The sequence below is a fragment of the Geotrypetes seraphini genome, chromosome 4 (assembly GCF_902459505.1).
Source record: "Geotrypetes seraphini chromosome 4, aGeoSer1.1, whole genome shotgun sequence".
Taxonomy (NCBI): Eukaryota; Metazoa; Chordata; class Amphibia; order Gymnophiona; family Dermophiidae; genus Geotrypetes; species Geotrypetes seraphini.
The window spans coordinates 131,966,148-131,978,640 of record NC_047087.1 but is presented as its reverse complement, the minus strand read 5'-3'; the positions used below and the strand labels follow the sequence as shown (position 1 = coordinate 131,978,640).

The 12,493-nt window shown below is 45.2% G+C and overlaps 1 protein-coding gene and 1 long non-coding RNA gene across 3 annotated transcripts in view; one reads left to right on the top strand and one right to left on the bottom strand.

Moving 5' to 3' along the window:
• Positions 1–3,673, bottom strand: part of LOC117359428 — a 40,878-nt gene extending 37,205 nt beyond the window's left edge. For both annotated transcript variants that reach the window (XR_004539231.1, XR_004539232.1), the window contains exon 1: positions 3,571–3,673. This is a non-coding gene — a long non-coding RNA (uncharacterized LOC117359428). The remainder of the gene's footprint in view (positions 1–3,570) is intronic.
• An 11-nt stretch (positions 3,674–3,684) lies between these two features.
• Positions 3,685–12,493, top strand: part of PRDM15 (PR/SET domain 15) — a 354,917-nt gene continuing 346,108 nt past the window's right edge. The window contains exon 1 of the mRNA XM_033942187.1: positions 3,685–3,814. The gene's annotated coding sequence lies outside the window, so the exon portion shown is untranslated. The remainder of the gene's footprint in view (positions 3,815–12,493) is intronic.

The window sequence follows — 12,493 nt, the reverse complement described above, 5'->3', positions numbered from 1 at the left end:
CCGGCCAAATCTATCTCTCTCCCTCCCCCTTACCTTCGTGGTGCTTTAGAAAATAAACTGATGCCAGAGAAGCTTGCTTGTGCCACCCTGAGGTCGCATATGTGTTAGCGGAAGCTTATCCTCTGACAATTGTCATTTCAAAAACACAAATAAAACATAGCAAGGTTCAACAAAACCCATCTCCCCTCCCTTTCACAAATATCCCCTTCACTATTGTGAAAACTGAACAAACCAAATTACTACAGAATGCTACAAAGAAAAATCAAGCTAACAGAATACTTGGTCAGAGAGAGAGCCCTAAGCCAGCTGGAAGCTAAAGAAGCACAGCCTGGACTTTGCGGTCCCCAGTTATGTCTAATACCAGCTCTAGCAGGATACATATTTCAAATCTGAAATATTCTAATCACAAAAAATAAAATAATTTTTTTTTCTTTTGTTGTCTGGTAATTTTATTCTTCAAATCACATTGGTCTCAGGCTTTAATTTGGTGTCTTCATCGTGGCATGGCTGGCTCCTGAAGGTAAAAAAGGCGCAAGAGGAGCTGGGGAGAAGATGCCGAGTCTGACATGGGCGCAATTTTTTTTTACCACAGGAGTAAGACATTTCACTGCTCCCACGGGACGGTAAAAGTCTTGACCCCATTCCCGCGGTGCAGTGAAAGGTCTTGTCCCCATTCCTGTGGTAAACCAGTTACAAATGTCTCCATTCCTGCGGATTTACTGTGATGAACCACGGTAAATGGTCCGTGTCATTCTCTACCCAGGATCATAGTTCGCTTCACTCCATTTAAATATGAGCCTTTCAAAAAATTTAAAGTGCAAGCAATTTTTGGAAGGCTATCAAAATGTTTTTACCATATATTGTGTCTAAATTGTAATGTGGCATACTATGTTACACTTTGATTATAATTTGAATATCTTTACTGCTTTAATTATCTATTGCATACGTATTGACTTATTCTTGCTGTACAAGGCCTTGACTCAATTCCTTCAAAAAGGCGATAAATAAAAGCACAAAAGAATCAGCACCATGTGTGTCGGCACTTGTGCTGCCCGATTCGAATAGGTTCACCAATTCACCGATTCGAATCGATTTAAATATTTAAAAAATCAGCTTCCCGATTTGAACCCTCCCCCCTCGCCCCCTAAAGCAGGAGTGGCAGCGCTGCTCTTGCTGGCCGGCTGCTGCCGCATTTGCTTTAGAGGGCGAGGAGAGAGGGTCAGTTGGGAAGTGCTGTTATCGGCTTCCCCCCTGGCCTCCCCAAAGGACTGCGCATCCCCCCTCCCTCCGGGAAGGCCTCCATATTCCCCCTGGCCTCCCCGCACCGTTTACCTTATAGCATCAGCCTGCAGCGAAGATCGCGGTTACAGCGTCTTTGCAAAGTGCTTTGAGCTGTTTCCTCCGCTGCGATCCTGCCTCTGATGTCAGAGGAGGGGCGGGACCGCAGCAGAGGAAACAGCTCAAAGCACTTTGCAAAGTCACTGTAACCACGATCTTCGCTGCAGGATAAAACTATAAGGTAAACGGTGCAGGGAGGCCAGGGGGAACACGGAGTCCTTCGGGAGGAGGGGGGGCAGGCCTTTAAGGGGGAGGGGTGCAGACCTTTAAGGGGGGACAGGCCAGGGATGGTGGCACAGGCCTTCAGTGGGGGGCAGACCTTCAAGGGGGGACAGGCCAGGAATGGTGGCACAGGCCTTCAGGGGGGACAGACAGGCCTTTAAGGGGGGGGGACAGGTCTCCAAAGAGGGGACAGGCCAGGGATATTGGCATAGGCCTTCAGGGGGGACAGGCAGGCCTTCAAGGGGGGGGGGTAGATAGGCCTTCAGGGATGGGGTACAGGCCTTCAGGGGGGGGGGACAGACCTTCAGGGGGGGCCCTGGTGTAGAAGTACATGGAGGGAGGGAAGGGGGGGTGTCAAAGAGACGTGCATATGCCAGACTTGGGGGGGGAAGAAATAATGGGTCTAAAAATAGAGGAGAGGGAGAGAGATGATGGACAATGGGATTTAGGGAGGGAAGGAACAGAAAGGGAGAGAAGTTGGATGGTGTGGAGATGGTGTAGAGGAGGGATAGAGATACTGGGTAGTTGGGAAAAGAAAGGGAGAGATGGTGGACCCTGGGGTGGTGGGGAAGGAGGGAGAGATGCTGGATGAAAGGGTAGTTAAGAAAAGGTAGATCTGTGGATAGAGATGAGAAAAAAGAAAGATGCCAGACCTCTGGGGGAGGGAATGGAAACGGAAGGGGAGGACAAAGATAGCAGATGGATGGTTAGAACGGAGAAAGAAGGAGACCCTGGCAAGCAAGTTATCAGATGACAACCAGAGCCTGGGACCAACAAGATTTGAATAATGACCAGACAACAAAAGGTAGAAAAACTAATTTTATTTTCCATTTTGTGATTACAATCTATATATATAAAATCGGAGGTATGTATGTGTGTATGTGCCGCGATCAAGCAAAAACAGCTTGACCGATTTGAACGAAACTTGGTATGCAGATCCCTCACTACCTGGGATGATATGTTCTGGGGGTATCGCGGTCCACATGCACACGTGGGCGGAGCTACAAACATAAAATCAAATTTCACCCATTCATGTCAATGGAAAAAATGTACAAAGCTGCCATTCTCACAGTAATTCAAAAACGGCTTGACCGATTTGATCGAAACTTGGTATGCAGATCCCTCACTACCTGGGGTGATATGTTCTGGGGGTCTCTTCACCCAAGAATTTATATGTTCTTGCTCCTGGAGGTTAAACTAAAAATGTTGTTTATAATCAAGTTTTGTGTTTGTTGTATTGTATTCATTTTGTCAAATATATCACATTATAATTTGAATATTGTACTTTTTATAAAGCTGTAAAAATATAATTTCATTCACCACTATAAAGTATCTTTATTTGAATCCATTTCCTGTGTTATTGCTATAATTAAATACCCGTGCAACGCCGGGTCATCAGCTAGTATGTCATATTTGAAACGTGTATCATGCCAGAGCTGGTGTTAGACTGCAAAAGTGAGCTAGGATTTAAGAGAGAGAGGAAAAGTTTTTTTTGTTTACACCACAGGCCAGTGTGGTTAGGAGAAGGCAAAGAGGCTATAAAATAAACCCACCAGGATGTTTGAAAAAAAAACCCAATTGGGCAGGAAAATCGAATTGAATCAACTCGAAAAACCAATTCAGTAGGCTGAATTGAATCGAATTTTTTCCTGAATCGGGCAGCACTAGTCTGCACTCTGGCTATGCATGCTTAAAAGAACCACGCTTACTACAAATCCTGTGTTTCACATGCCAGCCAGAGAGCCCTCCCCTTGCTTTTAGTTTGTTAGCACCAATTAACCATGCATATCATTTGAATAAGATTTATTTTAAGCCAGCATTTCACTATCTTTTAGCATTATGCTTTCTTCCTCTCGTTTTTGAGCATCGGCCCCCTAATATGGTGAGACAAACCGGAAGAAACAGAAACTCAACAGTTCAAACTTTCCTATCTTTCTCTCAAGCGCTAACCCCCCAACATTGATCCAGCATCTCGCCCTCATTCTTACACTCCCCATCCCCACATCCCACCTTTCAACTTGTCTTTAAAATTACCGGCGACAAACCCAGAAACTTTTCTTCTTCCACTCACCACTGACGCAACTTCTTCCCTTCTGTAGCATATCACCCCCCCCCAAACACACACACAACTACGCAATTTCCTGTTTCCGGCAGGGCAGAACGCGGCCGAGAGAAGTTGCGTCAGAGGGGGCGGGGCACCGGTGGCGGAAATCGGCGGAGCCGGTGGCGGGCGACCTCAGGCATGAGTTTGAAGGTAGGAAGGGGGAAGGAGTTTGAGGTTGAGGGGGATTGTGTTGGATGGCGGACGGGGAGGAGAGGGCGAGACATGCTGGACCAGGGAGATTGAAAGAGATGGAAGACAAGGGGGGAGGGGACGGGACCGGTTCCTGGATACCCGGATGCTGTGAAGAGGGTGCTCTTTGTGTGAGGGCAGCCTAATGTGTGTGTGTCTTGTTATCTGTGGCACTGTGATCTTGTAATAGTGCAGGGCAAGGAAGGATAGTTCTGCAGCTTTCTACCTCCTTTCTGCTGAAAAAAAGGTTTTGATCTTCATAAAGAAAATGTGCTTGCTTTGTGATCCCTTATTTGAATTGATTGATAAAGAAAGTATAGTTAACAGGAATATTTTTAAATGTTATAAATTCCTTTACTAGTGACATGGCCACAGGTGGGCCTGGTTGGGCACAGGCCCACACACTTTGAACTCAGGCCCACCCAGTAATACAGCTGTGATATGACTGATGGGGATCCCCAAGCCTAGTCAGCTGAAGGCTCTCAGCATCTGTTCTCTCCTCCCCAGCAATTGGGGGTCTCCTATCTCCACTCCCCAATCCTCTTGTATCTTAAATTCTTCAGTTCTTCACCTGCAGCGAGCAGTGACTAAGGCTTAGATTCACTAACCTTACTGATCATGTCCTGACCACTTTGCAACCCCGACCCGATTCACTAACCTTCCTCCTGATCCATGCATGCAAATGAAGGGAAATGGCATGCAAATGTAGGAAGGCAGCGATTCACTAAACAATTTCAGGAGCACTGATTGGGCTGGCCGATCAAAAAAGAAGCGACTGCTGAGGACCAGTCGCTCACCTCCTTTCCAACTGAAATAACATCTCCCTTGTGCAAAAACCCTGCTCTCTGCCACCCTTCGAGCCTGTGGTTTAAACCTGCGGGTTAAAAGCATGTTCTGTTCCTGGCTGCAGCGGGGCTCTGACTAAAGCGTGTTCTGCAGCGGGGCTCTGACTAAAGCATGATCACTGCACAGCAATCCCGTCCCCCTTTGTTTTGACCTGCACATGCGTCGGGATTGCTGTGCAGTGATCTGTGGGATCGGTGTAGGGCGTGTCTCCGATCGCATTCATTTGCATAAGGACTGGTAGTGAATCGATCGGCCGCCATGGATCGCCCACGGATCAGATAGGATTGGTGAGCTAAGTGAATCCAGCCCTAATTTCGTATGCTGGCCCTAAACCCTCTCATGTCCTCTTTGCAGGACCAGGAAAGGAGGCTTGGGTTCAGTGCGAACAGCAGGTATGAGTCGCTGCCAGCGAAAAACTAAAGGATTAAGATACTGTGGGCTGGGGAGTGGAATTAAGAGACTATCAGGTGACGTTGCGGTTCTTGTGCCCACCCACTTTGAGCACAGACCTTGTTCCCCCCTAATATGTTGGGTGTCTGACTATGCCCCTGTTTCCAGTTCATTTCACATTAAAACTGAGTTTTGAAAAAAGGCCAGTGCTACATACTGCATTGCATTGGTAGCCTGATTAATGACTTGAGCTCGTTGCTGTGAGGCATTTTAAAGCTATGGACTGTAAAGGTACACTGCAGATAATCGTAAACACTTTGTTGTTTGAAATTGCTGTGTTGGGTAGAAGATTTTTGTTTCTTCTTAATGCACACTTTGCTAGGCCAGGTGCCTTGCTGCTGGCACTGTGTAGAACTGCGATAGGGTGGCTTCAGACTATACCTCTGAAGTAAAATGACAGGGAAACAGATGTTACCCGTCTTATACTGTATTTCCACCCCCCCCCCCAAATACCCCTTAAGACTATAAGTTACTTCGTATAGTACTGTGTATGCTGCTACACTGTGCAAATAATGTTATAGCATCTCTAAACACAGAACTGGTATGGAAAGACAACTGTATTCTCTCTCTCTTGTTTTTCTGTAAATCCTTAAATATCTGATATTGTTGACCCTAATTATTATGTACCTCTCTTCAATAAATTAACAATGAGAGGTAATTTACAGAAATGACCTCTGGGTATGTCTAGTTTTTTGCAGGCTTCCCCTCAGAGCTAGGTCCAGTTTTTCTTTACAGTTCAAACAACACTTTATTTAACATAATTGACAAAGAGACCACCCATTTTCTAGATCATACATGGGCAACTCCGATCCTTGAGGGCCGGTATCCAATTATGTTTTCAGGAATTCTCCAATGAATATGCATGAGATCTATTTGCATTGCTTTCAATGCATATTCATTGGGGAAATCCTGAAAACCCGATTGGATTCAGGCCCTCGAGGATCGGAGTTGCCCATATCTGATAGATTGTACATTATTAATCAGTATACATTGTTCACAGATATAACAAAGAACAATTGAGTCCTTTTACAAAGGTGTATTACCACCCATAGGAATAGAATAGGTGGCTTGACAGTGCACCATTGTAAAAGGACCCAAATAAGTGGTGTGATTTCATTCTGAATTGTTGTAAGTATGATGTTATCTGAAGTCTGGATCTAGTGACCTGGGTCTGCTTAACTGCTTGATCTAGTTCTGGAATTTTGAACACTATTGCACTGCATTCTGATCATTGAACAAATGAGTTAGAAGTGGTATTTTTAAAACATTTATTTAGCAGTTAATATAACCCAAACATTAAGATTAATTGTCTTTATTTGATTTTTCTGTATTACAAAGATATAAAAATATAGACACCACCACTATTAGGCAAATCCTGGAAGCACATCTAGCTTGTCAAGGTTTCAGGATAACCCGGATGAATATGCACGAGGTAGCTTTGCATAAACTGAATTCTCTATGTATGCATAATCTACTTTAGGCATATGCATTTTGCATATCCTAAAAGCTAGACTGGTTATGTGTACCTTTGGGACAAGGTGAGAAGTCACTGGAATAGAATACTACTTTTTGTCATGATGTACAGTATATTTGTTCCTAAATCTGTCTTTGGGGACCCTTCCCTCTACCCCACCAGACCAGTTGGAGATCCACAGTGAAAATACGTGAGATGTATTTGCATGGCTACTTCCACTGTATGCAAATGTTTTATGCATATTTGTTGTGGATATTGTGAAAATCCATCCAACCATAGCATACCTGTTTTAGAGATAATTTTGTTGTTTAGTTGCAGCAAACCTTGGTGTAACTTTTTATTGGAGTCCCATGTAGGTGATCCACTTGTACATATAAAACAAGCATATAGCACAAACTACGGAAGAGCTGATCTTCATGAGAACACAGTGCAGGCATCACAAGTTGAATCATGAACATGATGGAACTAAAGTTGGAGAAATAAAGGGCTAGCTTCACTAAGGGTCGGATCTGATTCACGAATTGCCCTCACACAAATGAGGGCGATCAGAATCATGCCCCTAATCAAGCGCCCGGATCGCTCTGTAGCTATCCCGACGCATGCGCTGACCATCTGTAGATGGTCTGTGCATGCATCGAAGAGCAGCGACTTTTTTTTAACTTTAGTTCAGTGAGCCCATGGTTTTAACCTGCTTTAAACACGAGGGTTAAAACCACGGTCTCGCACTGCGAGGGACCGCCAGGGCAGCGCTTGGGGCACAGAGCAGGAGAGTCGGAGGCAGAGCAGGCCGGCAGAAGCAAATTGACAGAGAGTCAGGGCAGGGAGCAGGAGACGAGATTTGGGGCAGAGCAGGCCAGCAGGAGCAAATTGGCAGAGAGTCGGGACCGGGAGCAGGAGAAGAGATTCGGGGCAGAGCAGGAGAGTCGGGGGCAGAGAGCTGAAAAGTTGGGGTAGACAGCAGGCAGAGAGCAGGAGATGGCAGTTGGAAAGCAGTGAACGCGGCTGCTTCCTGTTCTCTCGCAGCATAGTGGTGCACCAGGTTGTCTGCCTGGTCCTGCGCCGCTTCCCGTGAGAACTCAGTTCTTGCGGGAAGTGGTGCGGGATCAGGTAGGCAACCTGGTGCGTTGCTATGCTGCGACAACAGAAGAGGAGGCAGCTGTGTCAGCTGACAGTTCTGGGAGGAAGCGGCGGGAACCAGGCAGCCAGCCAGCCAGCTTTGGCCGTGAACAGAAGTACACTTCTCCCTCCGGATTTGCGGGGGATAGGGGCAGAACCGGACCGCGAATGGTGAAATACAGCAAATATCTTCTGGTTCGGCTCTGACCCACCCCCGCCTCCCTTCTGCCTTCCCCCCCGGCATCCCAGCCTTACCTGGTTGTCTAGCGGGCTTTCGGGGCAGGAGCGATCTTCCTATGCTCCTACCTCATGCAGATCGCCAATAGGAAATAGCTGCCGTGAGTTCCCGTAGGGGGGAAGGCTAAACTGTGGGATTTTTTTCTTTTTTTCCCCCTCCCCAAAAAATTGCAAAAATGTGAAATCGCGATTGCCGAAACCGTGAATGGGTAGGGGGAAGTGTAAAAAAAAAAAATAAGGTATGTGCGGGGGTGGGGGGGGGCGGGGGCGGTGGGGAGGAGGAAGAGTGCCAGGGCATTCCTATCGCTTGCCTGGGGGGTGAGGAAGAAGAGGCCAGGGCCTGCCTACTGCCTGCCTGGGGGATAGGGAGGGAGGAGGGAGGCCGGGGCCTGCCTATTTACTCTGCCCAATTAAAAATAGGGAGGGAAGAGGGAGAGGCCGTGGCCTGTCTGCTGCCTGCCTGGGGGGGTAGGAAGGGAGGAGGGAGAGGCCGGGGTCTGCCTGCTCTCCCTGCCAAATTAAAAATAGGGAGGGAGGAGAGAGAGGCCAGGGCTTTCCTGCTGCCTGCCTGGGAGGGGGGGAGGTCTGCCTACCTACCTGCCCGCCCTGTCCCATCCCTACCTGCCTGCTTGCCCTGTCCCTGCCTGCCCTGTCCCTATCTGCCTGCCAGCCACTAGACCTGCCCTGTCCCGGCCTAACACTAGACCACCACAGGGGGGACAGGGTACAGAGCCTGGCAGGGAGAGGGGGCAGGGTACAGAGCTTGGCAAGGAGTGTGTGGTTGGGTGCAGAGAATTTGGTTCAGAATGGTTTTTTTTCTTGTTTTCTAAATTTAGGGTGTGTCTTATGGTCAGGTGTGTCTAATGGAGCGAAAAATACGGTAGTCAGAATTATGAGAAAATATTGCAGAGATAAAGACTCCCTAGTCACATGTCATGGCAAAAGTTGTGAAGTGACAAACTATTAGGAACTAGGTTTAAATGCCATTTTGAAATAATAAGCCTTCAAGTGAGACTTAAACAACTTCAGAGATTTTTCTGTTCGCAAATATAAGAGAGTTGGAGCCATTACAGAGAAACTAGAGTCTCTGTAAATATCCAAAAACAGCTGCTTAAAGGATGGAATAGACAGTAAGGATTGATTTGAGAAGCCCAGCTCTCTCCTGGGTGAAAATAAGAGTAGAGGAAGACTAGAGTCCAGAATCTGAAAAGTGAGAAGGTTATATTTGAAAGGTATCCTGAAAGAGAACAGAAGCATATGCTCAAGTCGGAGAAGCGGAGTAATATGGTCTAATTTTGAACATTTATAAAAGAAGCCTGAGCGCAGTATTTTGTACTAGCTGGAGTCGACGCAGTTAGTATTGCAGAAGTCCGATAAGTAATGAATTGTAATAATCCAACCTAGAATTACCGTGTTTCCCTGAAAATAAGACACTCATATTAATTTTGGGCCCAAAAAAGGCACTAGGTCTTATTTTTGGAGATGTCTTATTTTTTTCATGTACAATGATCATCTCTCCCTCTCCTCCACCCCAATTCATCTATTTCCTTTCTCTCCTCCACATGTGCAGCTTCTTTCCTCCCGTCTCACCCATCCCCTTGTGCAGCAGGACCTTTGAAGCTTCTATCCCTCCCTCGCTTCCATCCCTTGCAGTTTCTATCCCTCCCATCCCTTGTGCAGCAAAACCCTTGCAGCCTCTTTCCCTCCCTCCCATCCCCCCGTGTAGCATCTTTCTATCCTCCATGCTGCCACTGCGCAGCCCCCCGCCGACCCATCTCTCCCTCCCATCCGAACCGCGAGACAGAAATAAATACCTTATAACAAACCGGCAGCGTTGGCAGCAATCTAGACAGGCTGCTTTGTGGCCTGGACCATTCCTCTGCCACATCACTGATGATGTCATAAGCAACGCAGCAGAGGAACGGCCCAGGCCGCGAAGCAGCCTGTCTAGATTGCTGCCAATGCTGCCGGTTTGTTATAAGGTATTTATATCTGTCTTGCGGTTCGGATGGGAGGGAGAGATGGGTCGGTGAGCGGGGGGAAATGCTGTTGCTGCCACGGGCGACTAGGGCTTATTTTTTTTTTGGGGGGGGGGGTTATATTAAGACCTACTCTGAAAATCATGTTAGGGCTTATTTTCGGGGAAACATAGTAACTAATGAATGCACAAGGATTCATAAAGAATTGAGGTTTAATAGTGACCTGACTGAGCTAAGCTGGCAAAGTTTTAGAAAGTTAGCAAGACCTGGAATGGGGGAAGGTTGGGTGGAGGGTATTACTTAGTGGGGAAAGGGATCGGAAGGAGATTGCTGTTTGAGGGAAGGAGGATTGGAAGTGAGGATGATCTGGTGGAGGGGTAAGAGGAGGAGCATAGGGACCAAGGAAAATTTTAAAAGTTATATGGGAGCTGTCCAATATTCACCTGTTTAACTACGTTCATGCCAGCAGTAAATTTAGGACTACTTAAATTTGTCTGCTTAACAGTGTGGGTTTCAGCACTGAACATCACTGACCCTTTTGTAACTGCCGGCTCCTTCCCACCCCCTTTACTGCCCACTTTTTGAATGCTATGCTATGTGTCTTATAACCCACAAGTTTCTGCCAGAATTCTATGTGGTTTACAGAAATAGTTAACACTCAAACTGGGAAAAGCAAAAAATAATAATAATGCAATCAATTATATTCATCAAAAAGGTAAGTTTTCAACATTTTACAAAAGGTGATGAGAGTGAAGCTATGTTGATTTGGAAAGCAAGTTATTCCAGATTTTAGAACCTTGATATGTAAAAGAGAATTCCAAGTTTCCAAGTTTCCAAGTTTATTGGTTTTTAATATCCCGACCATCAAACAATTGTCTGGCCGGTTTACAATAAAATTATAAAAAAAGCGTTAAATGTAGCAGTATGTGCAAAAAGATGTCTTAAGTTAAACATAAATGACAAAGACTTGACGAACTGGAGTGTGAGGGCAGTAAATGTGGAAGGGGAAAAAGTTACATTGTATAGATGAAAAGGAGAGAGTGGGGGGGGAGGATTGAACAAAAGGGAGGGGAACATTAAGATAATGGAAGTTTGCTGGCCGAAGGAAGAGAGAGAAGATGCTTTTAGGTTTGATTAAAAGCATCTCGAAATAAGAAAGTCTTTAGATTGATCTTGAATTTGACTAGTTGTTGTTCGTCGCGGAGGTGTTGTGGAAGTGAGTTCCATAAGGTAGGGGCTGTTATAGCGAAGTTTGTTTTGCGAGTATAATAAAAATCTTTAAGAGATGGAATATAGAGAAGTTTTTGGTCAGATGATCTTAATGTACGAGTGGAACTTTGAGGAATAAGAAGTTTATCGAGGAATGTAGGTTGATGTAAGAGTTTGATTTTGAAAGTGAGTAGAATAATTTTGTAAGTGATACGATAAGAAATTGGAAGCCAGTGGGCTTCCTTTAAGAGAGGAGTGACATGATCGTATTTGGTTTTTTTGTAGATAAGTTTTATTGCGGTATTTTGTATCAGTTGAAGGCGTCGTAATTCTTTTTGCGGAAGGCCATTGTGTATTCAAGTAAACGCATTAGTACATGTAAAACAGAAGGAACTTATAATGTGAACTTCTAGCAATAATAGGCCTGTTAGAACTAATATTCAGTGGTACTGCCCAGTGGGGGGGGGGGGGGAGAGCAATTTAACAGGCAGGAGTCTTTGCTGCCTGCTTAATTACTTTAAATATAGTGTGGACTAAATTCTTAAGAGAAATTCTAGGAACATTATTCTTCTATAATACCTTAAAAGCTTCTAAACTTAGGGCTCCTTTTACGATAAAGCCATTAACGAAGCTGCGTTAGTGACTTTATCGCACGCACCTTTTTAGTGCGCGCTAACCCCCGTGCTAGCCGAAAAACTACTGCCTGCTCAAGAGGAGGCGGTAGCGGCTAGCGCAGCCAGCAAATTAGCGCGCGCTATTACGTGCGTTAAACCGCTAATGCGGCTTCGTAAAAGGAGCCCATAATTTAGGGTAGGATTCCTATACTTTTTTTTCCCCAATATCCTGTTACATAGCTTGATTTAGATCATATTGGCTTTTTGCAAATAACATTAATATCATAAACCAATCATGATAACTTATTGAACAGGAACTAAATTCTAGATGGCGAGCAGAAGACATAAATTTGGTACAGTTGGAAAATTGATCATGAGCCTATTGTTGGAATTTATCCCTAAACATCTGATCAATAAATCAACTAAACTCATTCTATAGGTAGCAATCTCCAACATGCTGCCCCTGAAGTCCTGCATTTCAGTCCTCAAACAGTTGGTTGAAATGCTCTTTAAATCTTGTAAATGTGTTAATTTTGATCTTGCCCACTTGATAACGTAACTGCAAACAATTTACTCAGGTGTCCTTTATGGAATTTGCTACTGTTGACAATCCAAAAATAAAGTGAGCTTTCTAAATAAATCCTTGACGTGTTTTACAATCAATATTAGTATTAATTTTTAATCGTTTTTTTTTGTAATTCTTTATTGATTTTCA